The 27,474-nt window shown below is 36.8% G+C and overlaps 1 long non-coding RNA gene across 3 annotated transcripts in view; it reads right to left on the reverse strand.

Annotated features, from left to right (window-relative positions):
• Positions 1–27,474, reverse strand: part of LOC125693565 (uncharacterized) — a 159,551-nt gene that overhangs the window by 85,543 nt on the left and 46,534 nt on the right. Inside the window, exon 2 of one of the 3 annotated variants that reach the window (XR_007377151.1) lies at positions 15,077–15,150. The exons of the other annotated variants lie outside the window; for them this stretch is intronic. This is a non-coding gene — a long non-coding RNA (uncharacterized LOC125693565). The remainder of the gene's footprint in view (positions 1–15,076; positions 15,151–27,474) is intronic. 3 annotated transcript variants of the gene reach the window in all.

The raw sequence follows: 27,474 nt of genomic DNA on the forward strand, positions 1-27,474 counted from the left end.
AAGAAAAGATTTAGGTGAGACATTAGGTGGAAATTCTTTTCTCAGAGGGTAGTGAGACACTGGCACAGCTGCCCAGAGAAATAGTGGACACCCCATTCCTGGATGGGTAGGATTCTGGGCAGCCTGACGTAGTGGCTACCAACCCTGCTCATGATACAGGGTTTGAAACTATACATGACCTTAGATGTTCCTTCCAATCTAAGCCATTCTATGATTCTGTAAGAATCCTTCTTTGTTTTTTGGCTCAAAGATCACTTCCTAGGTATTTCTTGTGATAAGATTATGATTGATTTATTGAGGAGGCAAGTGATGGGTGCTACCATGTGACAATCAACATCACTTTGTGGACATCCGAAAGCACTTTCCTCCAGAGCTGCTTGCCTCTGGAAGAGAGTGCTCAGGAGTGTTTACTGGTGGAAGATCTGCCCTGTAACTAAATAGCTCCAGCTTGGTATGGGAAAACTGGGGAATTATACCATTGTGTCCTGTGAAAAACAGGATGCAGGTGGGCATCCCTGCTCCCTATTATCTGCTGCCAAGGCCCAGAAGATAGGAACAAAGGAGTTTATGCTGAGGTCCCAGAGCCAGAAGCTGCCATTCCAAGGAGAGCTGACTCTACCACTTTGGACTTATTGATGAGTTGGTACTACCATTCAAAAGTGGCCATCATCGCCGTGGTCACCGTCATCATCAACAGAACACCACCACCCAACGACCCACGATTACTGAGGATCAGTGACTGAACTACAAAACACACTGGATCCACAGTGGTGACTATCTCCCTCTTGCTTCCTATAAAGACTCCTTCCTTCTTCTTTCCTATCTTTTCTATCACCCTCCTTCCCTTCCCCATTACCTAATTCATAATAGTGTTTGTCCTCCCCTTCCCATCTCCCTAATTAGGATCTGGAATAAACTGGTCGGATCAACATTTGAACCGTTGTTTCTTAATCTCACGCCAGATATACATATATTAAAAAGAACCTCTTCTCCCTCCTGTCAGTTGGAGCAAGACAGATCCCCAGATTCCTTGGAGAAACCAGCTCTGCTCAGGTAAAATGCTAAGAATGGAATAAAGCCTATAAAGGACAATAACAGATCAAAGTAAGTGTAAAAGGAAACAACGAGATTAGCTGTCTTGACATTTGACAGCAAGAAAACTGAACGGTATCTTCAGGTACCTGCATAGATATCTAGATGACTTGATATTTAAATATAATTGAACAATTCTTCTGCATGTTTAGGGTACTCTGATTCATAACTTCCTGTTAAACAATTCATTTCAGATGAATAATTTCCTTTAAATAATAAGTTTCCGGAGAGTAAACCATCTTCCTTTTTTCCTCTGGAAATTAATGATTTTCACATTGTTTCATAGTCTGGCCTTGTTTACAATTCTATTACGTTCTGTTTGCATCCAGTTAAGCTTTGTCAATATATCTTACTGCATTAATTGCTACTTTATAATTCACATTTTCAAATGTACTTTTCAATGTACCTTTATATGATATAATCTCACATTAGAAATATGTGAATTTTAAATATTGACTGTATTCTAATGCTATTCAGAACACTTAAGTTACCAAGCTAGTAGTAGCTACAGTATATTACTTAAGTACCAATCCAATACTGTAAAATAGCTAATAGCAAGTGAACAAAATTAAGCAGTTCATGATTAAATGAGTATGTCAAAGACTACTTACTCAAAATATGAAAATATATAAAGGTATAAAAACATCTGCAAAAGATGAAGTCACTTCGGAGGTTCATTAGCAGAAAATCTAATGTGAATATTTTACAACCTTACAGTTATACTATTCAAGTCACACGCACACTTCAAAGATCTCATACATAACAATGTGTGTTGTTTTTTTTTTTCCAAGAGGTTCCCACTTTTAATTTTCACAAAGAACAGGCACAACCCAATTCACACTTAGCTGACTCATCAGCACTCCAAACCTCCCTTCTCTTTGTCATTTTTCATTCCCCCATCTTCCCTGCTGCATATTTGTCTCTTAACCTCACAGGAACAGCACTTTACACTCAATCTTCTTTGAATTTGTATTCCTTGATCTTGAGCAACTGGAGACAGTCATAGTCTCCAGTTGACATTCTCACCAACTCTTTATACAATTGCACTTCTTTTTTTGTGAAAGTACCCTGGCTGAATAGATAATAAGTTTCTGTCGCAGTCATCCTATGTTCTGTTAACACACTTTCTCCTTCCGTTCTCATTCCCCATTCAAAACATTTCAGCTCTCAGTAGGAATTTGGTTACCAGTTTCAAGAGCATAAACTTCCATTTGTGGGTTAAACAATGGTATTTTGACTATATCTCAAGGACATCCAATTAAAATCCAACAAAAACAAACATCATTAGGCTTTTTTTTTTTTTTTTTTTTAGGGGAGGAGAAAAAGGAAGAGATTTCAGAGGGGACCCAGTCAGTGCCAAAAAAGGCACAGGGGACCCAAAAATGTACATGTTCTTCTTACTATGCAAGTTTAATTGTTCACTGTAGAACGCAGGAAGTAATATAAGGAACTGAAGCCTGCTTATAGCACTTGGAGAAGGGAAACATTACACAGCATCAATAGCAATTAAAACCAGAACTGAGCAACACCACTTCAAAAATCGAGTTCTTCTCATAAGAACACTAACAATCAGAATTTTACACACAATCAAATTAGGTTTCAGAACATTTTCCTAAAACAGCTTATTGTACAGTCATTATTGCAGCACTGTTCCACTAGAGCTGCTGAATACAATGTGGACTGACACATCTGTGACAGGAGGCTCCAGCACTCAAGGAAGCAAAAGACAATCCACATACTCGCTAGGACAGAAATAGAACAATACTGCAAAAAAATTGCTGAAGATCACATCCATTCTCTTGCTCAAATATTTGCATGATGCTCTTCTCAAGATTCTTAAAATGCATTCTTGTTTCCATAGCTAAATTATTCAGATGACTGTCATCTAACACCAAAGGCCGTGTACTTGAAGTGAGAAGTTTGGAACCAGAATTTTAGGGATTTCAATCACTTTTCTGTAAACTTCAAACTAAAACAGCCTAGCAGTATGAACAAGAAACATTACGAATGTTGAACAGCAATTTGTGGTAGCTAAATTAAATCCCAGCTTTCCAGCTCTCAGCAGAAGATTCACAATTTTGGTTCTGTGGCCAAAGCTGAAATTCAGAATACACAAACTGGAATTGAAATAGCAAGCAGCAGAACAGAAAAAGGTTGGGGCATTTTCTACTTGATTCAAATTCACAGCTATTTTTGGAGGCCTTTTTCTTGCCAGCTTATGGATAAAACTAAGTTACTCAAACCATTTTTGTTTAGGGGAGCCCATCTAGATTAGAGTCCAAGGCACACTCAAAGAAAACTTGCCTCGAGGTTGGCCTGTAACATGGTGTTTGAGTTTTTTTCCCCCTCTCATTTTCAATGCTTCAAATAATAATAAAAAAGTAAATACCCAAGCACTTCTTGTCCATTACATTTAAAAATGTTTCACATTCACCTGCCCTATGTGATAGGGCTTGCTATCAAAGCCTCAGAACTTTTTAAACACTATGATATCCTTAAGCCTGTAGAGGAAGACAAAAACCTTATAAAGATTGTTATCTACCATCTCTTCATTTGATCTGTCATGCAGAATATTTCAGACCAGTTGAATACTTCACTAGCTCTTCCACATCAAATTCAAAGGATTCCTTAGTGAATCGCTGAACAAAGACAAGGAACTCTGCTACAACCACACCTGACCAACAGGAATCTATTTTTGAGTAATACTGAATAATAGAAAGTACTTCCAAGGTCAAACCAGAAGTGAGGAAAAAAGAGAGGATATCAGAATTTTTCATAGACGTAGGTCACACACTTATATGATGACTACTCCGAGTGTAACTACGTTGTGCCACAGTCCACACTGATGAATTCTTGTATTACTGTGAAGATGCATGCCCATCACTCACTGACTGTACACCTTGCTATTGCTGACATAGGAGGGAGCAAACGAGGCAGCTCCACGAGACTCTGATGTGATTGCTACCAGAGCAGGGAAACCTCACATTGGGGCACAAGGATTTTTAAGATGAGGAGAAACACATGGTGAAGAGACACACTTGCAGACCCTAAGCACAAGGGAGCTAAAGTTTGGACTGAAATGATGATCTGATACAACAGCAGACCCTTTCCATTCTTAACCCAGTGCAGTGAGCAGCATCACCAGAAAAACAGGAGCATCGTATTTAATGACACCGTAGTTGAATTTCTAGTCTCCTGAGACAGGACAGCAGAGTGCATTCACTGTCAGAGAGCACAGGAAGCTTAGCATGCTTCCATCTCACTGCACTGTGTTTAAATGCATAGTGATCAATTCTTCATATAACCAGGAAAGCAAATTAATGTACAACACACGCAATCACTCTGCATGCTTGCACATGTATCAAGCAGATGGTACAGCTTCTCTTTTTTAATCACACTTCCATATTTCTAGTTAAGTTTGTAGCATCACTCTACTAACAGTATTCCTAACTACAACCCCTAACTGCAGTGACTGCATATTTATGTTGATTATTCATAAAAAAATATGATTCTCAAACACATTAATTGATAGTAAATACATGTAACAAAATACAGATTGTGTGTAGTGATAACGTTGGAGTACCATATCCCTGACATAAAATTTTGTGCTAAATAGAAAACTTCTGAAAATATGCAAGTAAATCAATGGTTACCTGCACAAATGAGCAGGCAGCTTCACTCCTGCCTGCCGTGGCAGACTGAGTAACTGATCTGGACACTGCCTAATTCTCAACAGTCAATTATGTCAAAAGTCTTTTTAGCTAATGTCACGCATTTAGATTAGACTTCTGCTCTTTATTCAAAGTTTCAAGCATTAAGCAAAACAATTTAAAAATTGTATCACAGCACACAGCAGCTGTTGGACTACACTTGCCTCTTTCTTCACCTGTCCTTAACCTACTATGATTTTAAATTCATAATATTTCAAAGAACATTGACATTGAGATCGGTTAAATAAACAGTCTGCAAAGCATGTGTCATTTGTAAGTATAATTATATTTTCATCCTTTCTATTTTACATTATGCTTCAAGGGAAGAATTTAACCCAGGACAAGAAGATGTTGAAATTGCGTGACCATTTTGTTGACTTAAAGTACTTTTCAATGGAGGCAATCCTGTATTGTTAATATTTCCTTGAACTTTACTTTTGAGATCAAATGACATACATTACTGAATATTAAATGATCACAAATAATGAAATACTGACCATTAATAAAATGTTGTGTCATCATACAAAAACACAGTGCTGGTATTCGGCTTTCAAATAGGTTTATGCCTTTGACAAATTCCAAGATGCTACAAAAAATGAGAAAAGTCTTATTCCACTTTAATTTACATACTATATTTCTTAACACATTTCAAAAGCAAATTGAAGTATTACTAGCAAGTGGATTCAGATACAGATTTGAACTTCACAACTTCTCTGCAAAAGCCTTTTAAGTATTAACAGCTCAATCACACAAGCTGCAATGCATTTTATTTTAATATATCTTTATTGACTGGCATCAATGCAGATTAGCTCCCTCAAACTACTCTTCTGAAAAGACAGAGGAAGGACCAAACACAGATGACATAAACTGTACAATTTCAAATAACAACAGTTCTTCATTCTTTCTACATTCTACCAGTCTCATTTTCATGAGTCCTTCAGACAAGTTCATTAAAGTCAATAACAACTGAATTTTGGCAAAACACAGATGCTTTCTATCTAGAAAACAATCAATCCATCAATCCCATATCATTTTGTTTCCATACATACACTGAGAATGGTTTTTTCTCAAGTCAATTTCACAAAACACTTTAAAGCCTTATTCAAATTGGTAAAAAAAAAGAAGTTTGTGTCCCTTTTCTTTTTTTGGGTCATAAGTTCCTTGGCTTTTTCAAAAATACATTTTAAAAGCCACTGGGGACCTTTCCTCTTCAATGAGGCTGTGCAGTGTGCAGCTGCAGAAGTGAAAGGAACAAGAGAAAGATGAAGTTAACAGATACTTAACAGGATTCTCCACCAGGAATTTCATTACAAGATGTTTGTGATGTGGTCATCAGTCACTTCCTCATGGAACAGACTTCAGGGAATCCGGGCAGATCAGAATCAGAAAAAAAAAAAAGCAGACTTTTGGAAACACGAAGGAAGAATATTTTACACAAACTCAACACAAACTTCCTTCCCAGGTATAATCGCCATTGTGATTGGCAACCCTGCACATAGCAGGGGGGTTGAAACTAAATGATCTTTATGGTCCTTCTCAACCCAGGCCATTCTATGATTCTATTACACATCTCAGAGTAGCGTAGCTCCACCTATATTGATAGTGGAAACCAAGTAATTTTATGTCTTTAATTATTTATAAGTCCTTTGTATAGGGCACTGGCCTTCAACTGCTTATATTTGTAGCAACTTCTTTCATCTGAAATCGAACATAACACTTCCTATTTATCATAAACTTGTCCATATTTCTGCATCTTCAGTGTCCAGAATTGTTTCTGAATTACTTTTCATAGTCCTCACTAAATTGTGATTAATTTTTAAATTCCTTTTTACCTTTTCTATAGTAATATTCTCATAGAAATCCTGAAGCCAACTATTTAACTTGCCTACAAGGTTTTATGTTTCCATATCTGACATATCTAGTTAGCACTAACATATTTTTTCTTTAAAATCCTATTTATTATTTTTTTTTAACCAGCACATAAGAAAACATTTCAGCACACTCCAGTGCTGATGCACCACCATAATGGAGTGTTTCTGCCAATGCACCTCTGGGAAAAGTATAAGCAATTAACTGCAACTGCTACAGCTGAAAGGACACAAAGAAAGGCTTTGTGTGGATTTCATGAATGCTTCAGCTATCTAGTAGTCAAAGAACACTTTTCATTTCTTTTTACATTAAGTATAGGCATTCAGAAAAAACATTTTACTCCTTTTTACGGAGTAGAAAATTGTATTAAGTGGAAATCATGAGACAGTATGAACTCAGAAGGCAGTCACAGCACCCAACACTGGTTACAAAACTCTGACTGCTATGTCTGAGATTTCCAAACCTGCATTCAACCTCCTAAAGTCAACGTCTATTCAAAGTATAACACATGCAAGGATGTCTCTAAGCAAGCCTATTTAAAATATTTGTCTCATTTTGGCCAACCTTTTGTCAACCAACTAACACCAAATTCTGTCACACCCACAGCTGGTAGCACAAGTAATCTGATCATCTAAAATTCTCATCATCTAATTACATTATTTTTCATGAAGGAGAAGACAGCAGGTAACTAGAGCAGTAGAAAGAACCCAAGTCTTTGCTACTGCTGTTTTTTTGTTTGTTTTTTTTCAAATATACACATATGTACATAGATTACATACATTCACAACCTACATTTCTGCTCATTAGGCAAGCTTAAAAAATACATAACCCACATAAGTAACATACCTAACCAGTGCAAGCTTTGTAAGAAGTCCTGCAGGACTTTTTGTTTTACTGTAAGGCAATCTTGTGTTAGGAAGTTATATCTTTCAGAGTTCTTACCAGTTTTCTGAAACTGAACTACAATCAAGGATAGAAATTGCATTAAAATCCTTAGAATTGTTCCTGTTCTTAATTTTACCTAGTCACTACTTCACCAAACAAATCAGATCATTCACTTCTTTTCTTATGTTAAGAAGTTCCAGGTCCTCTAGAGATGTTTGACAACAAATGGGCTCAATTCCAAAGGCTGCAAATTTGGTTTACAGAGCTGAAGATTTTCTGTACCTTCAAGAACCACAAAAGCACAAGAATTAAGCTTATCATGGCATTTCTAATTGCAGAAATTTATGTTCAGATGCCCTACACAGAGAATAACAGCAAGCACTAACTGAAAAGGTTTTTTTTTTTTATTGCCCATAAAATTAATAAGAGTCAAACTGGAGGACAGATCAAGTGAATCTGTCTTTTTTCAACTAAGTATAAATGATTAATTTTAAAAATCCAATTTTTAAGCCAGAACGTAGTGGTTTGTTTTAAAAAGATGATATATTAAGAGAAAAATCCAAGCCCAGGTGTTCAGTATTTTAAGTTATGATTTCTCATAATTTCCACAATTAAATTCAAGTGGTTTCCTGGATGTCCAAGAAGTTTCTTTCCTACAAGTAACATTTTATAACGTTACGAGGTTTTGTACTTTTTATTTTTTCAAATCATTTGATGGTGTTCTTTTTAGTATCCATAGGTACTCATAAGTCATCCGTAGCCATTATCTCTATCTCTGGGTCGACTTTACTTCTTTTAAATGTCATGATCTAAGGCAAATCTTAAGCATACAAGTAATCTCCTTAATAAGGTGAAAAATCTCAGAGTTAGCAATCTCACAAGTTGATGATCAGACATATTCCTAAGCCTTTTTAGAAATTGGAGTTTGAAGGTCACAAATAAAGCCCCCAGCAAGGGCTGATGAAGCAGCAGCACGCATATATTGTCTGCAGGCCCCACGTTAACAGGAAGCTATCTGAGAACAGTGGCCCAGTATTACACTTGAACTAAAAGTATCACCTTACTTCAATCATTATCAGCTAGGACTGAGCTCAAACTTAGATAAAAGTGACTCTTCAGACTTAGATTTGAGATCCTTTGCTACAACATGGACCAAGAGAAGCTGCAGTCCAACGTCTTCACAAAGAAAATAGTCAAAGTTTACAGAAAATGTAACTGCTAGATTTCACTCTATCAAGATAAAGTCTAATTCCTAAGAAATATTTAAGATTGAAGTAATACTCCATAGCTTAATAACATTGATCAGAATAAATTTGAAAACAAGCTTTAGCTACATGTATTATCAGCGTGACTACATTAACACCAGGAAGAACAATTATTTTGCACAGTAAAACTTACTGGGTATTTACTGTTCTGTATGCTAACCTCCCTTTACTTTATCTGCATATTTATTCAACATGTATACTTGAGTTTTGCTGCACAAGCTATCCAGACAGAATAACAGCTACAAGAACCACAACCACCTCTGCATAAATTCCTCTGCATCAGTCAATACTCTTTCCCCCAAAGGAAGATTTACATTCTAGTCAAGGGTAGAGTCTCCCAAAGTGCAGTTTTCCTATGTAAATTCACCAGAAAGACAAAATTAATAGCAGTTGTACACAAAGTAAATGCTAATTGTGCTATGAAGAAATACATGAGCAGATGGATCGAGGCTGAGCAAAGCAAAGGACAGAAGGGAAGCATGCAACGCTAGCCAGAGCCATGAGAATGAAAACCTTTCCTCCCTATATACAATCCACCATGTCTTCCAAAAAGATCCAGAATTCTCTATTCAAAGAGATTGCTTTTCAGATGACAAATGCTGTATTATCAGTTACCCAGATTTTTTAATTAGCGTTGCCTAACAAAATAATTAAAAACTTAGCCTAGAATTGGTACCCATTATTGGCAGTGCACAGGCTGACCAATGAGGGATACACACTATCCTCTTTCAGACATGCACTGTAACACTCACTGACCCGTGTGTCTTTGACATCTGGTATTTGACTCCTAATGCACAAGCACTGAATGGAGCTGAGTACTAGAACAGAAGTTTTCGACTGCAAGCATCTCTTGACAGACAGAGACAGAAAGCTGAAAAATGAAGGGCAGACCAAGGAAAATCATGGAAGCTGAACCTCAGCACTAAATTTTGTTGCAGGAAAAATCAAAGCCATTTTTTTTTCTTTTACATTTAGAACCTACAATATATTCACCCATAATCAAAAACACATGACCAAAACCAGATATAGATATAAATTAGATATAACAATGTATTAATTCCAAGTTTATAAAAAGTTTCTAACAGGTGAAAGTAGTTCTGGATTTTATCTTTTTCTTTCTTGACAAAATCAGATACCACTGTCAAATCATTAAAGTACATCCCAGCATCAGAAGCCCAAACCTTTACGTTTACATCTGCAGTGAAAACATGTTTACTTATGTCTAAAAATAAAAATAAAACAAACATCAGAAAATATCAGAAGATTCTCCTTACATCACCACAGAACTAATATCGAGTCATTTGTTTCTTTGTATTGCCAAAGTTAAGCAAAAGACCTCTGCCATTTTGCTTATTACAGCAAGTAACAGCTTCCTCAGCAGGTGTAAACGTGCTCTGAAAGCTGGAACAGAGTGCATTCAGGCCAAGCCAACCCACCAAATGTTTCATTTGCACATGAAGGCACACAGTTCTGTACTGGTACTGCGATCACCATTAGTGCCATCAGCTTCCACTGTCACAGGCACAATCATCCAGGCCTTACTTCTCCATGCAAGTTTCTCTCTTGTTGTTTATCTGAAAGCCTGATATATTTCTGATTGCTCTGAATGACACTGTTCTTTGAGAGGTTTCAAGCTTATATTAAGATATTTTTGGTTTGCTTTTCTTCCTTAAGCTAACTCACAAATAATTCATTTCTACTTTCTACATCCCAATTACCACAGCAGCAAGCTATTTCATAACTTCCTAGAAGCTGCTGTAATTACACTACTGCTAACTACAGCCACTCATTTACTGCCACTCGAGAGTTCTCACAGGGTCTCCCATACATCTTTCAGGTTTAGTGGATATACACTGTTCTTATAAACCTCATTTTCAGCTTTTTCTGCTGAAATCTGTCTTGTCCAGCCCACTCTTCACCTACACAGAAGTTGGGCTGAAGCCAAAATCACCACCTCAGAGTTTGCTTGAGCCCAGTCCCAGCAGCTACCTGCTATAATTTTAAAGACAATTTTTAGAGGTTACTATAGATATCCTCTAATATTATGGCATATTTGGGTTTTTGTTTTGTTTTTACAAACTCCATTTCATCATAGTTATGACACACTCTTTAATTGTAACTGCACAGAATGTTATTAAATAATATTATTGCAGCCCTAAGTACTTCATTCAACTCCTCGACTCTGACCAAAGACCAAGGTTGCAGTGGAGTGATAGGGGATGTGCAGAAATCAAGGGAAATGTTTTTCTTGACCTTCAATTTCCAATTAGCAGTTCCCAACACACAGGACTTCCTGAGAATAGCTCTTGCTGACACAGTTATTTGCCTTTTTACATTTCATGTGGGTTTTTCTTTTATAGGATTGATTGAAGTACAGCTTTATTTTTAAAAAAATCTCTCATTAAACCCAGAAGTTTCTAACCAATTTGCTAAGGGTTTTAGGCTATGTATATAGCAAAATTTTGGAACTGAATAACTTCCTCATTCATGTAGAAATGGCACTAGTTAAACCAACCACCTGCTTTGCAGATGAATCCCCCCACAAAGAGGAACTACCTGTTAAAGTGAAAAAAAAAAAATACTGCTGTAAGATGCATTGTTTCAAGTGGCCACAAGAGCAAAGTCTTGGCTACACACAGAACTGTGACTACAAACGTCTCCTGCGTTTCCAATTTCTTGAAAATGAAAAACTGAACCAAACACACTCTAAAGGACCAGAAGCACGACTCCATTCAGACTTCAAATGAAGACCTGAAACTCTGCATCCTTGGCGATTGCTCTTTTTGCTAGGTTTCAGAGGCTGGGAGCACTTCCACTTGGTGCTCTTGAAAGGCCTCAAGTGGAGCTACAGGAAGCCTTTCATGTGTGTTTCACCTGCAGCAGCTCAGGTATAAAAAACTTCCTTTTTCTGCCTTTCTTATTTTAGAAATAGCATCTCCTGTCCTCATTGAAAAGCTGGACATGATAAAGTGAGATAGACTGAATCACAAGGCATAGAATTTGCAGTTAACAATGTTTTAGTGATTAACAAGAGTATTCTATTTTGGTCTAGTCTGAAAAATACACTTATATTCAGATTTATAAAATCATGCCTCCAAACAAAAATTATGAAGGAAATACTTTTTGTGTGGCTCAAATGAAAACAGTTGCGGAGTTCTGCTCCAAAGCATTCTGAAATAACTACAGCAAAATAGAGAAGTACTATCAGGCTTTGCATCAAAGGTGAAAAAATAAAACCTGAAAAGTTTATTTCACATCTCTGCTCAATTCCTGGACTTCATTCATTAGCATCCTTCCAGGAAATGCACAGTAAAATCCTGTGTATTCTTTCTATTCACAATTTCAGTTTCACATCCACTGAGAATATGTCAATTTTCAGGTATATAATGTACACACAACATTTTATATATATTTCTGATCTACTGCAGCTTAAACAAAGCTGTAAGAAATGATAAATAACATACACCACTTTGATCAAACATTCCAGGATTTTTTACACTCTACTCCTTGTAAATGAATATTTCACATGAAATATTGTCAGCATTCATTATCAGTAATTTTTACTAACTTAAAGCATGTTTTAGTTAAAGAACAAACGACTTCACTAAAGACCAGCAGCAATTCTCTCAACATACCATGAAAGACAGAAACTTATTTAGATTTGCCTCCTAGCTCCTTCCCTGGCAGTGGAAAATAAATCCTCCTTTCACAGGGAGTTTCTTATGATCAAATTGTTGCTTCTGTTTTCTTTTTTTTAAAATACAGATCACATCAGTGTCTCGTTTTGTATCCTTAACAAGAGATAAGACTGATGTATGAAGAACTGATCAACCATTTAGATTATTCTAGGCAAAGACTAGAGTACAGTATTTAATTTAGGCTTTGAACATCCTTTGTTGGCAATTTCCAAGGACAGGTGTGCTATTTAGGGTTATGGTTCCCATTCTGTGAGAGGAAGAGAATAGGTGATAGTCTGTATTTCTAAACAGATACTTTCATGACTATACAACCCCCTAACTAAATACAAGACTTAGTCCATGCAGTTGCTTGCAAGAGCATCCTATAAAAGAGATCACTCTTGCCAAAGCTGAATCTTACATCACTGGAGCAGAAAAGTTACACAGAACACTTGAAATCAATGCCTGAATAAGAGGAACACATCTCCAGCACTGTCTGTATTTTCAAGAGAAGCCTTTCCCGCCAGCACAGTACTTCACAATAATGGCCTGCTTCTGTACTTCTGCTTTGTCTTTGACCTCACTCTGCAAACAAATCCTGTCCTTATCTACCTAGCTGTGGAAGATGCTACTCATCTGCTACTTCCAACAGACTATTCTGTGAAATACAGAGAATGCACACAGGTGTTTTTCTGAAAGATTAGGAAAGAATCCAAGGAAGTAACTGGCTTCAAAACTGAGTGAACAAATGTCAAGCTCATGTAAAAAGAGTGGTGCAGAAGGAAGACACAGCCCAGCCTGCTCTTCACCTCCTGCAGGTTCTAAGATGTGTCAAAGAATACCGGCATATCTGCATACAGGACAGGAGCAAACTCTAAAAATGTCAGACGGAAGGACCTACAGGCACCACCTGCCAGCAGAGGCTGTCACAAGAGGAAATGTGGCAGGCGGGACACCTTCACCAGCCACCTCACATGTGATGCCTGCCCCAGTGCCAAGGCTGCAGCCCAATCCGACAGTCATGGCGCAGCCCAGGGAGCGGGTAAGTTGCTCTGCTCCAGGTGCTCCACCGACAGAACTGGCTGCTATTTCACTCGATTAATTGGAGGTGAAATCACATGTAAAATTTTCAGTTAGCACATTTGTCAAATAGCCAAGCTTCTCTGCTTCCAGCTAGTTCTGCTCATTTCTTCTGGGTCCCATCCAGACCCATCCAAAATTATCAGCAGATCGGTGTGATGCTCTGGATGGGGGAATGAGGGAATTGGCTCTGAATTAGGGAACAGTGTCAGCATTCTTGAAGCCAATAGCTGTTTTAGCCCAGAACTGCAGGTATTGTTCCCTCCCAAGGATGGAGGGTGACTGTGCGAGGGACACCTCCACTATTAAGTTCATTTCCTACAAAATTAATGTTCCTCATTAATTTCTCCATGGCTATTAATCCCAAAAAACTAAAATCCTTTCCAAATAGTCTGTGTATTCCTCCCTCCAAAGTAGTTAACACATTTATCATTGACCCCAGCAACAAGATTCAGAAGTTTAAAAAAAAAAAAAAAAAAAACATTTCTATTTATCTCTGGTGAGGATTGTTGTACACATCCATGCCTAATGTTTTAGGGACTATTTATCACTTTAGGAACAGCAGCATAGGTCTCCACTGCTTTCAGAACATGCTGGGGAAACTGTGGCTGGCACAGAATGCCTGTGGCAAGATTAATTACCTGCACAGAGAACAGCCTCTGCCATGCTGCCTCTTCTTCAGTGTCTGCCCTGATTTCTTAAAGTTTCAGGCTCATTTACAAACAAATATTTTAATGTGGAACATTCTGTAAAGCCATGCCCATCCTAATTTGTTTGAGGAAACGAGTCCCCTTATACTTTTCATTGACAGTTTATGTTCTCTATAGCTTAGTCTATTAATTATCTGTAAATAGAAACACAAGCTGGCGGACAGAGCTGTTGTGCATTCTGCCTCATTGGGACTGCTGGGTTAGACATCCATCAGTCTGTTATGCATGCAAGCTTAAGAACAAATAAAACATTTTTGAGGATTTTCTGCAAGCTTTTAAGTGCTTCTGAAGATATCTTTCTGCCTGCATAACTCTCCCCCACACTAAGCTTGTTACACATCATTATTAGAGACTCTTTAATAGGAGATTTACTGTACTTTGATATACAATGAAGACTGAAGTACATTCTCAAGTAGACAACTATGCTTCCTCATGGAGTGATGGGACTCAAAAAACCACCACCATCAGAATGCAGAAGAGATGAGAGCAAACACTGACAAGCTCACCATATCGATGGGAGTAAATAGACCGAAAAGTGTCTAGCAACAACATATGCATTCAACAATTATAAATGTGCTGGATAAATATTAGCTCTCTGGACCTTATACCAATAATAATAACTTGAAATCAGGGCAAGAATAAAAAACTAAATCCTTGCAGTCATATCTTCTCAATTGAAAATACTAAAGACAACATAAAACACACACCAGTGCTTCTAATTGCAGTGTTCTACTGATCTACTTTCAACAGTTTCCAAGAAAATATTTTTCTGGATTGCACATACTTACTGTAACCACTCCTCCCTGCTTCCTCATTTTCTATTTCAGTCTTCACAGATCTTCCTTAGACCAAGAAACACCATCTCAAGGAGACACCAAAAAAAAAAATGCATGTCAGCCAACACAAAGCACTTGGTTGTGGCATTTTGTTCCCTCCTTTCTCCTTTCCAGAAGAAAAATACGTTTTCAAAACACAACCCTTTTTAAAATCATAATAATGAAAGCATGCTGAGTGAAATCAACAACTGTGTCAGAGGGATGATTTTCTTACTCAGGAAAAGCCACAACTCACCCACTAGAAACTCAGATTCCGTTTCCCTCCACATATCAATCAGTTGTTTGTAAAGAGTATTCCAAACATCTGAGACAACCTCTGTTCAGTAATCTGAATAATTCCGGATTAAGAACTGTCACTATTAAATTTACACTATATGTATTAAAATATGATATAAATTTGGTGTGTAAATATAAAATTAATAGAGAGGAGCAATTACTAGATTTTTTTTAATACTTACAAAGGAAACAAAGATAGGGTCAGAGGCAGCATGATTCTGAAAACACTAATATGCTGGCACTAGCTAGGAGCCAATGAGTCATCTAGCTGCATAGCGTGAAAAATAATAAAGCAAAATAAAAATCTCTAGGCAAGATAGAAGTCTAAATAGTTTCTTCTTTATGTCTCCAACATGCAAATTCTGTGTCATCCTCAGACCAGAGGCTGGCCTCTCCAATCACACAATTGGTTTTTTTTTTTTTTCTAGCCAGAAGACAGTTATTGAATTAAGTTCCTCATAAGGCCTTTGCCATCCAGGTTCTGAATCATCAGCTTTCAGCCCTGCAGCCCTAGGGTTTTGTTTATTTATTTTAAAACAGGACCAGCATCACCTTCAATATGAGCTGAGGGATGCTCATGCATCTGTACCTCAGCAATAAAATCTTCCTCTGAAAATCCACATCTGTTTGCAAGAATGCGAGAATGTATGATGGCCACATGTTAAGTGCACAAACCTTATTAGGCTACTGACTTAGTAAGCTTTATGTTGTCTCCAAACTTTAGAATATTTTAATGCCAAGACATAATATATTACAGTTCATGTAGTAGCTTTGATAATAGCTATAATAATAGTTATTATTACTGATAGGAAAAACAGGTCCAAATCAGTAAGCCCCACACCTCCCCTGTACTGTTCATCTTTCAGGGATGCAAGGCCTTGGCATGATACAATAACCAAGATGGTTTACTAAACAGCTGTGCTGAGCACTGAGCAAAAGCCCTGGGGCCTTCATAGGAGGAACTGCTGAAGTCAGGCTAGCTACTCTGTTATTCAGCAGAAATACACACGGACATGGAGTGGTATACAATCCTAACACAATAGGCTATGGGTAGAAGATGGCAAGTGAGCAACATCATGATTCTGGTTTGGCAGGGCAGAGGCCAACATCTCCCTCCCTCCTCCTAGCATCAGCCTGCTAGCCAAATTTCTTTGGTCTTCTTATCATGGGAAGTGAGCATACTAATCCTTACAGTAGGGTATCATTAAAACCTAGTTATCTATTGCACGTATATCTCTATCAATATTTAACTGCATCATATTTTTAACAGCCTGCTCACAGATTCTCTTTCCAAATGCCTCCGGTTGTGCACAAGACAATCCCAAATTAAAGAGTAACAATGCCAAATTTTCAAAAGAATTAAGGAGATAAAGCATTGAGTTTTTCAAAACAGATCCAAATCCTAATTGGATTTGTGACTGTTAAGAAATTAAGATACTTGTAAAAATCCACAGTTAACATTTACACATCTAAAAAACTTGGAAAATATCTTAAGTTCAGTGTTGATCAGAAACCAATAAATAGAACAGCCCAGGAATCTAATAAGCAGCACAAGTGGGACTACCAATGAGTAAGGTCCCAAGAACCATAGTACTCTAGCCTGGATATGCTATGTGTCCACCTCCTATCACCGGCCTCGGGGAGTAATTAAGATACTCAAGTTAAACAAAAAGATGATAAAAGGCCCAACATGTAGAGTCATTAAGAACATCCATTGTAGGTCTGATTTCATGTCTAAACAGTCCATGTAGAAAGGGTTAAATATTGTTTTTCTTGCTTATGAAGTCTTAAGTTCAACTAAAATGCTGATTAAAAAAAAAAAAACAAAAAAAACTGAAATCTTTCTGTTCACTGAGGAAAGGAACCTGCTCCCTTTATTGAGGGAAGGGTATTTTCTTCACTATAAGGCTGGCAAGGCACCCGCACAGACTGCCCAGGGAAAGAGATGTCCAAGGACTGGATGGGCTTTGGCAATCAAATGTAGTGGGAGGTGTCCCCACTCATGGCAGAGGGTAGAACTGGATAAGCTTATAGTTCCTTCCAACTCAAACTATTCGGTGATTCTATGATTCCATGCAAGATAGTTTGTGGAAACTCAATCATGTGAGTTTAAGGAAACTGGTCCTACATCACCGCCATCCGGTCACACTGCTCACAGGGCTAGTATAAAAGAGCTTTAGATGAGGACTGAAGATGTGTGTGGGAAAGGCTGTATAAATTGTTTACTTCTTGAGTCTGAAGCACTCTGCACACATCTCCCACTAGTATATTTACCAGCTTGTTAAGCACGGACAGTCTTTTTCTACTTGTCCTTGATTGTTTAGACCTCCAAGAAATTATAGATCAAATCAACCAACTCTTACTGCTAAAAATATAGAAAGGACTTTGCTTTGAAAGAAGTAGAAATAGCATAACCAGCTATTCACTGAACATCCAACCCTTATTATGTTCTTCTAAGGATCCCACTCATATTCACTTCTCAGGAGACTCAGTGTTTTCCAAAATCATGAATATGTAAGCTCAGTTCTCTACAGGCTTTCTTAAACTCATTTATAAGAGATTTATGTCTTCCTTTTTTTTTCCTTTTTGCAGTGGCAGTTCATTTTCTGATGTTTATTCTTTCTGCACATCCACTTTTTCAGTGTATTTGGTTCTGCACTTTTTTCTTGCCGCCGCGTAGCAAGTATGCAGTAAAATTTTACATACGTTGCATACTCTGCACACGCTGGTTCGTGCATCTGAAGTCATGGAGTATCCTCTGTGACATAATGAGGAGAAGGGGAGGTGTGCAGGGAAGGTTATTTCTGCACACAAAGAAAGCAGATAGTAAAAAAGACAGGAATACTAGCAAAGTGCCTCAGCAAAGCAATAATCAGAACTGCAAGGTCACAACCAAGGCACTAAAACTAATTTCAATACTGCATTTCATTACTATTAAAAACACACGCATTGAATTACTGATAACTCCGATCCTACTGCACTGCATTCAAATATTGGTCTGTCTCTAGAAATATTATCCAATATCATCAGCAGCCCATTATCAGGAATGGCAGAAACAGCAGGTCCCTGAAGATGAGTTGTGCAGTGCATCACACACAGAAAAACGAGACAACATTCTCAGTCTCATCTGCAACCTAACCTTCATTTTAGTAGCCTATTCAGGGTGGATAATTTCTTTTACTGAGACAAGATTTCACATACTGTCATTAGCTTGGAGCTTTTCTTGAGGATTTTGCAGCTTTAGTACAAGATAACTACAAATGCTTTAGCTGTACAGATATTTAGTTCAATACTAATTTTCTTAGTATATCCTAAAGCCTACCATTAGACCATTTGAAAGTAGCAGCTCTATTTTTCAGGGAAAAAAATACACTCTTGCTTTTTATTTCTTTATGAAATTCCTTTTCCATTTTTATATTGTTTTGAGGAATTTTTTTTTTTTTTTTTTTACATAAACTCATTGCTTAAAAAAATGTTAACGATATTAGCCATTTCCTAGAACTCTAGCTTGAGGGTTTAGAGCTAAAAACGAAATACTGTATAGTATCCTTAGCAGGAAGGAAAAGGGCAGAAAAAACAAGACTTCAAAAACTCTATTCATTATACATGAAGTACTTCATCATCCTCAGTGTACTAGGTCTGAAGTCTTAGAGCTATACTTGCTTTCTATTTTTCTTATTTATTTTCCTCATTTTTCATTTTAAAAAAAGAAGGCGCAAAATGTATTGTAATGGTAAAGAAAGCGATGTTAGAAACCACTTTACCAGCAGCATTCATTGGTGCACAAGATGTATATCTCAGTATATCGTGCAAAGGACAGAAATACCTCCTGGAATCCTAAAGCAGTATTTTCTTTAACATTTAAGAACGGAAAAACACCTCACTGCCTGTGAACTTAAATCACTTTTCTTCTTTCCTTGTAGTATCAATCCAGTTGCAGTAATGTTTTACGTGCTGACTACAGGCATTTTCCTGTATTTTTTCCCATTTAGGTGTTACTCTAAAAAGAAAGATGGTTACCCAGCATTGGATTCCGGTATTTATTTTGAGTTACATTTCCTCTAATATTTTCATAGTTCATAGTGGAGAATATAAGCATAGCTGATGAAATAGAAGTATTCTCTACATTTGTAACAGTAGCAAAACAAATAATCCTTCTGTGTATACACCGTCTTAAGTCTTGTAATATTCAGACAATCTTTCTCACATACAGAGGGCCATTTTCATTGGGCAAAATATCAAGGTTTTTCTAATACTCATTTTATCTCCTCAATATTTCATTTAACATCTTTAGTGCTGACAAGTGAGCTAATATTTTCATAATTGTTTTCTAATAGCTAGATTAAGAGTGTGTTGTTGCACAGATTGTGCCTTACTGTGACTTTGTGAAAGTTAAGTTTTCTGTCATTTTATCATCCATCACATACAGTGAGGTGTGGTACAACTGTTGGCAGATAGCATTAGCTTTGATTACCAAGAAAAACCATTCAGATAGCCAGAATAGTCTGCCACAACATTCAGTCTTTCCTTCCCTCACTGAATAGCAGCAATAAGAGCATATAGCCCTGGAGATCCTGCTGCCTCAATATCCAAACGAAAAATTGCTTGACCCTTTGGTTCCTTTGATCTACTATTTACTCACACTCAACTACCTTACCATATACCCGATGCTTTCTAACTTCAGTGAAGTACACAGATTTTTCTTAGTGCTTCCCCATCTGTGAGACACAAATGGTTGTCCTAAAAAGGCATTCAGAGAGCAGCAAAATTAGGACGCTGTCTTGCTTGCTGATTATCAGCTTTGAATGAAATAATTGGTAAAGATCCAATATTAACAGTGATTAATAACTTACTTTCTTGACTGTGCAGCCAAAGAAGGACAGTGCAAGAAGCGAGACAATAAGTGCATCAGTCAGACCACTAAGGAAATCCTGCAGCCATGTATGCTATGTATTACAAGTTCATCTAGATGCATCTGAATTTAACTTCCCCAGAAAAACTTCACATATAACTCTGCTGAAAATTTTAATGCAGAATCCGCAAATCACTTGAATGCTGTTCAAATTTATCAAAGTGTTACAAACTTGAAAATGGAAGTTTGCCTCATTTACATTCCTCTCTGCACTTTCTCCAACTGCCTCAATTGCTGCCTGAACAAGCATTTATAGCACTTTTCATATTATATACTATGCATGATGCTGTTTCTGTCAAAAAACAAACAGTAAAATGAACAGCAAACTAAAACCAGATGAAATAGTCTCATCATTTTTCTAAGTTGCATCTTTGTCTGAATTTGAACAAAAAACAATATGCTACAAAATGCTTCAGTTGACCAGTAAATCGGATATGTTCTATATTAAGCATAATACATATTACAACTGGATAAGGCTGAAACAACCAACATCCTAAAGCCCAGAATTAATTTGAGAGGAGGCTTGGATATTATGTTAGACATTTTTCACTAAAAATAAAAAAAAAAGGAGGGGGGAATTACTGCAGAAGTTGTCTGTTAAGTCTGAGAAAACTAAATCCTCGGTACTCTCATTTCAATAGCAGTGGACTAGAAGCCTAGATGGAAAGTTTTTATCTACTGGACTGGACATAGAGTTGGGTTTAACACCGAGCTCTGTTCTTCCCATGAAATTCATCTTCATTTCCAAAATTTTCACTGGGAAAACTGAGTTTTTGGGCTTAAAATAATCACAAGAAAATCCTGGGTAGATAACAAATGTTAAGTACTTGCTTCACATCTACTTTTCTTGTAAATTGTGTCATTTTACATAAAGAATTTGCATCCTTTTTACAGTCTTGTGCATTGAGTGTAAAACAGTGCCTGATAAGATGCCGTGAGATTTGATGGGATGTGGGGAGAAAATCTCAGAAAGATTTTTTACACAGTAATTATAAATATTCAAATTATTATGGTTCCCATACTATTAATATTCATAAGAAGTCTCAAACCATTGTAAAATTAATTAAGACACTCATAGTAGCTATATAGTGATACATTTTTCTTGAGTTTATCGCTCACCTTTTAAAATAGCACCCAATGTGAAGATCACAAGCCTTCTGCTTAATGAGTTTAATAAATGGCATCCTTAAAGGTCATAAGGAATGTGTTGACAACAAGAAACATAAATTAGCTGTTCTTATCTATTCCCAGATGTCTGTTCAGGCCATTTCTCCTGCCACATTAGTTGTAATACTTTTTTTTTTTGTCATTGTTAGGGGTATGTATACACATATTTATATGTACTTTCCTATATAAAGATTTATATTAAAGAATAAACAAGATTATATCTGAGGTTTATTTGCCAAAGCTTTTAGATTCGTACAGAGGTTCACTTTAGATTAATATACACAGAATTTGACTGCCATGTAGAACTTTCTAGTACAAATCATCAGCAGTAGATAAACTAGTATTTATGAGTGAAGATAAACAAGAACTCTCTGTAAATAAATCATTTGCCATTGCCAATCCTAACTAAGACAGGAGATATACCTCTACAGACTTCAGAAGAAGAATGGATTATGAGAGACTTTGGCCCTAATCCTGCATGTAGTTCAAGTCAGCGAGACACATCAAGAAATTTGCCAGACCCTATTATTAAACTATTAAGCCAGGTCTCATAATCAGATCAGTTAAAAACATTTCATTAGAACTAAAAGAGGTGAGAAACCAATGGAGAAAGTGAAGTGTGATCAAATAATATTGGCTTTGTTTTTGGCAAACATCCATATGCAGAAATCTTTCAGGACAGCTTAGCTGATGACAAACGCAGTAGCCATGTATTCTATCTGGGAATGACCTTACTTTTGACATGAAATGTTAGTGAAATTGCAAAGTATTTCCCATTTCTGAAAGTTGTTGAAAAGGCAAGAAAACTTAATCTAAAAAATAAAGCCATTAAGGATACATGTATTGATTTCAGAACTGATGATGCTGATTTACTACATAAGAAGTAGTTGTATTTTGGGCTTGTTATTTGTCTAAACAGACACTAAACAAGACAACTGCATAAAACTTAAACTATGCCATTACCCAGTCAATAAAATCTTACACAGAGGTTTTGAGAAAGGAAGAGTGGGAGACATCCATACAATATTGTTATGGGATTTCTGAAGCTGTTTCTTCAATTTACATATTTGAAAAATTCATCTGTCTGGGATTATACAGCCATAGTAAATGAAAGTAATTTATAATGCAAGATTAGTGTGTTACTTTAGGTTATATGAAAATGTAATTTCTTCTCCCCCCCCCCCCAAAGAAATATTTTTCTGCTCTACGCATTATTTACCATCTTAAACCTTCAAGCCATTGCTTTTTGATGCAAGCTTGTAAATCATCCCTTCTACATCTACCACTTAAAAAGCATACTAAATAGGACTTGTTATGTGGTATGTCTCTAACTATAATTACTTCACCAGATATTCTGTAAATACTTCACCATAGAAGCATTTTTCATCCACAGATTAATATGAGTTAGTTTTTAATATAGTAGCATGCTAGATCATTAGCAAATAAATGTCTGTGTCTGACCCTGATAGAGCTACTTCTTGAGGAAATTTATTCATGAAACAAGCAAAACAAAACCAGACTGTCCCAAAGCATGTGCTACCAATATAGAAAGTCACGGCTTTTATTTTCTTGTTTCCTCATAGCAAATAGATAAAAAAGGGTCAGTACCAGCCTCAGGTTCAGCCTGTCACAAACAATTACAATACACACTGCATAATCTCTAAAAAATGTTTCTTAGTCGTTTTTATTTCACCTGTTGTTATCATTGATAAAAGATGACAACATTTGTTATGGTTAGCTTTCCAGTCTGAAGCAATTACATTTTCCCTTATCTGCAATGTGTTCTAGGAAACAGTAATCGCTTTCATTCATGTCAGGCTTTCTGGAGGAAGGGTGATTCTTCCAATGACAGAACACTACAAAACATCACAGACTGTGACAAAGGGTCAAGTAGAAATAATTACAATGTGTTTTGGAGAACACATTCAGTAAACAGCGTCCCTCCCAGTAGCCCTCAGCTCTACCAGGTTAAAAAGAGGACATGGAGAATTACACACAAACCCACATTGATAGTTTGCCTGAACATTATTATTTAGAGTTTGCAAATCCAGCTATCAAAAGCAGTGCCACTGAACTCCAGGCTGAGCACAAACAGTGTGTTATTTATGAAAATGATGGTTTTGTTCACCTAGAAAGCCACATACAAATTATTCTGAATAAACCACTCTTTGAAGACTATGAAAGCTATCAATATGCGTATAACACACTAGACCTTCTTTATTTAAAGCACTAAAAAAAAAACCTACAGGGATTTATAGTAACAGAACCAGGGAGACACTTTCTGAAAATCACCTAGTGCTAACTGTCAGGATTGTATTATTGATCAAGCTAAACTGTTCAAAAAACCCACAGCATGCAGCTACACAGGTGGCATAAAACCTAGGATTAACAGCATTTTAACACTTCTGCTTACGTATTGAATGTTTCACTGTGGCATGTACATAGACAAATAAAAAAAGTGCGAGAAAAACCACATGCAGACACAGAGAGAAAGCAATAGTTAATGCTGGAGAGAACAGCTCACTAGCACTTATATAAATGGAAGCCATCAGTGCGATCACATTGAACTCTAATACACAATGAAATAAAACCTTGGAAAGACTAAAGGAATGGCTGGCTAAAGGAATGCCAACATTGATAGAGACTGATTAAAAGCATGACAAATGTTGAGAAAATTAGAAGACCACTAAAACTACAGAATGTTAGACAAAGGTAATTGTCACTACAAGGCGGAAAAATGAAAAAAACCTCTACTATTCAAAACGTTTACTAAACTCCTCAACCCTAAATACTGTTCATAGCAATAATTTTTTTAAAAAAAGCTAAGAACAAAGGGAATTACCATCAACTATTTAATGCCCATCATAGAACAAGAGCAGTATTAATACTCCAAAGAACAAATGAAAGTAAATTTGTCATGTATTGCTTACAACATTTATATACTTTTACTTCAATTCTTTCAATATGTTTTTAACGCTGTAATCAAATGTTATTCATTTTGTCACATGGCATAGTTTTTCATTTAATTTGAGTTGTTTGACTTTTTTTATTCTAAACTTTCCTTGTCTAATTTCATCAGACTTGAGCAAATACAGATGAACTTTAATACAGAGGCAAAGGACACATTTTATCTAGTATGACAAGCTGAACCACCTCCAGGGTGTCCATCTACCGAGGAAGTCATATTCTATATTATCCAATGCTGTTATGAAATGTGACAATACTACCCAGCAGATATCAGCACACTTGAGCAGACTGTTCAGTCGTGCCATTACAAAATCTAGCCGACTGACTTTCTTGTGCTATCATTCCTGACTCAGGACTGCAAACAGGTCTTAAAACCTCACTTTCACACACATATATGTGACAGTCTGCTTGCTATGGTCTGTCCACAGTAACAGATCATCTTTAATCACCTTTATATGCATTTCAGTTCTACACAGAATAAATCACTTATTCACAAGCCTGACCGAACACAGTGATTCCAGCTCCTACAGTTTTATGAAGTACATCAGAAAACTCATGATTTTCTTTCCTCCTTGAAGACCAGTCAGCTGATGAGAATATCAGATTTCTTTTTTAGTGAGCAGTAGTTAGAAAAACACAAATTTCTAGTCTTCATAACCTCTGGGAAAAGATAATGAAATTGGGGCCACCATATAGCTTTTGAGTGTTGTATCTAAAAGATGTTTTAATGGTTCTGTGTTTCTGGACACAGAACCATATAATGCCTGGCTTTCTTTATATGAACAGCACTAAGGCACATAAGATGGGCAATAGTGGGATGTGCCTTCCTTCAGCAGCAGAACCTGCAGGAAGGCACAGCCATGCTGCTGGCTAGCAGACCATAGAGCCAGCTAATCCACTTAACTACTTTGCAGGAAAGGCTGCTCACCTGTCTCAGCAGCTCTGGAGATGCTGGGAACACTACTAGGGGAGCACAAACCATAGGCTTCATACATTGCTAAGGTATTGACATACATAGTTTTGCTTGAGCCACTACTGAGATAACTTCGGAAATGAAAATAGAAGAAAATAGAGCTGTTTCCGGCACCATAAGAGACTACCATCACTGAATGAGACTTACAGTCACTACTGAATTTGCTATTGAATGATTGCTATGGAATTATTTTCACAATTCTTTGACTACTCCATTGGATCTTTCTCAGGCCTGACAAGAGATAACTCTTTTCTAAAGAGCAATTTTACAGTATACTTCAACTGTTTCAGTGTTATATGCTGTCATGGAGTGAACTCAGCTCAATAGCATCACTTGTGAGAGAGACTTTGACTGTATGTCTGCCCAGTTCTGTCTCATGGGTCCATGATGCAAAGCACAGCTGATAAGGATGATCATATTTTCTTCAGAAACCACACTCCTGACTGGGAAATTTTACTGCAGAGCTACTCACTATTTCAGATGAAAATATGAGTACAGATTATTTCTCCTAACATAGTACATCTACTGTAAATACTTCCCCACATCCTCTGGAGCCAGATGAGCTTCAGTCTGCATCTAACTTCAGTTCCCACAAGCTATGCAGGTACTTACGTGGTGTTCAAGAGCTTCACTGAATAAGGCTTTTATGACAAAGCAGCTGAATGGTCACAAGTGACAATTTATTTTAGAAATCTTGACAAAGACACACAGTTCTGGGAATTCAGTACCAAGGAGCACAGCAAAAAAATACAGTGCCTTGCATACATTTTGTTAACAGATTAGCATTTAATCTATTCTTCCTAAACTTTTGGCTTACCAGCACTAAGAAAATGACTGATACTGCACAAGTTCTTAGCACTGGAGCTTTTAAAGACTTTTGAACACCAACATAACTCAACAGGCAAACTACGAACAGTTATCTTTCCACTGCCTTTCCAGGCAGATGTGCCTTCACCAGCTTAAATGTGTCAAAGCTCTATAAAAATTGTCACAGTTTTCAAAAGCCTGATAGAAGCTCTGTGATGTCTCCTTTTCTTAAAGCTCCATTTTATTAATCCCTCAAAAAAGGTGGGGGTGCTTCATGCATCTACCTGCATTTATCTGAACAGAGTTTATATACTGCAAGTGCATGTACATTAAACGTGATATTTCATTTTCCCCAGCACTCCACTCGCCATAGTACGATATAACAGACAACACTTCAAACACTTTGCATTTTGGGCTCATCCCCACGTATTCTGTGATTCTCAGTTCTGCGTTTTCTCACCATAACTAAAGCTGATGCTTCTAAATAATATAATGTACACATATCCTCTCATAAATCCTAAAAATGTTCCCTCTTTTAGTAAGCAACTTCTTATAGAAGTTTAATTAATAGCATACAGCAAGCTTTTGTGTATACTATTGTATCAGCATTAATAAGTACTAGAAGAATTACCACAAACTAAAATCCAAACAAGTTACATTTGAAGATCAAGAAGTTTTCAGCAGGAAAAAAAACAGAATTATGGACTGCACAGTCCTCAGTACTTTTTATCTTACATAATCCTTCCGTATAGGCTTTATCTTCTGGAAACAAGAACTTTTCTTTCTCTCCTATGCCAGAAACCGTCTTGTTAAAAAATTTAACCATATTACAGTATGCCTGCTGATACACAATTCATATCATTTGTTTCAAACCTGTCATCGTTGCTTTTATTTATTATGCTGACTGCTTTGCTAACAGAAGATGAGTACGCAAGCTTAAAATTAGACTAAATTTCCTCCATATTAAAAAAAAAACACAAACGAGCTCTTACTGGCAGACTGCCTCTACAAGCAGTCACTTCAGTGTCACATAGCATAGATATTAATTAAACCAGTGACTTGTTCTCTTTTCACAAAGGGAAATGATGCAAGTAAAGTGAGTTTCATTTTTAAAGACGACCTCACACTGATATTTCTCCTAAGACCACTATTTGCATTATTGATTTTTGAGAATTTATCTGCTTGTGGTCACCTTGACTAAATGTCAAGCACTTCAAACCATCATTTTCAAAAAAGGACTGATTTTCA

This window comes from Lagopus muta, chromosome 5 (genome assembly GCF_023343835.1).
Source record: "Lagopus muta isolate bLagMut1 chromosome 5, bLagMut1 primary, whole genome shotgun sequence".
In the NCBI taxonomy this organism is placed as follows: domain Eukaryota; kingdom Metazoa; phylum Chordata; class Aves; order Galliformes; family Phasianidae; genus Lagopus; species Lagopus muta.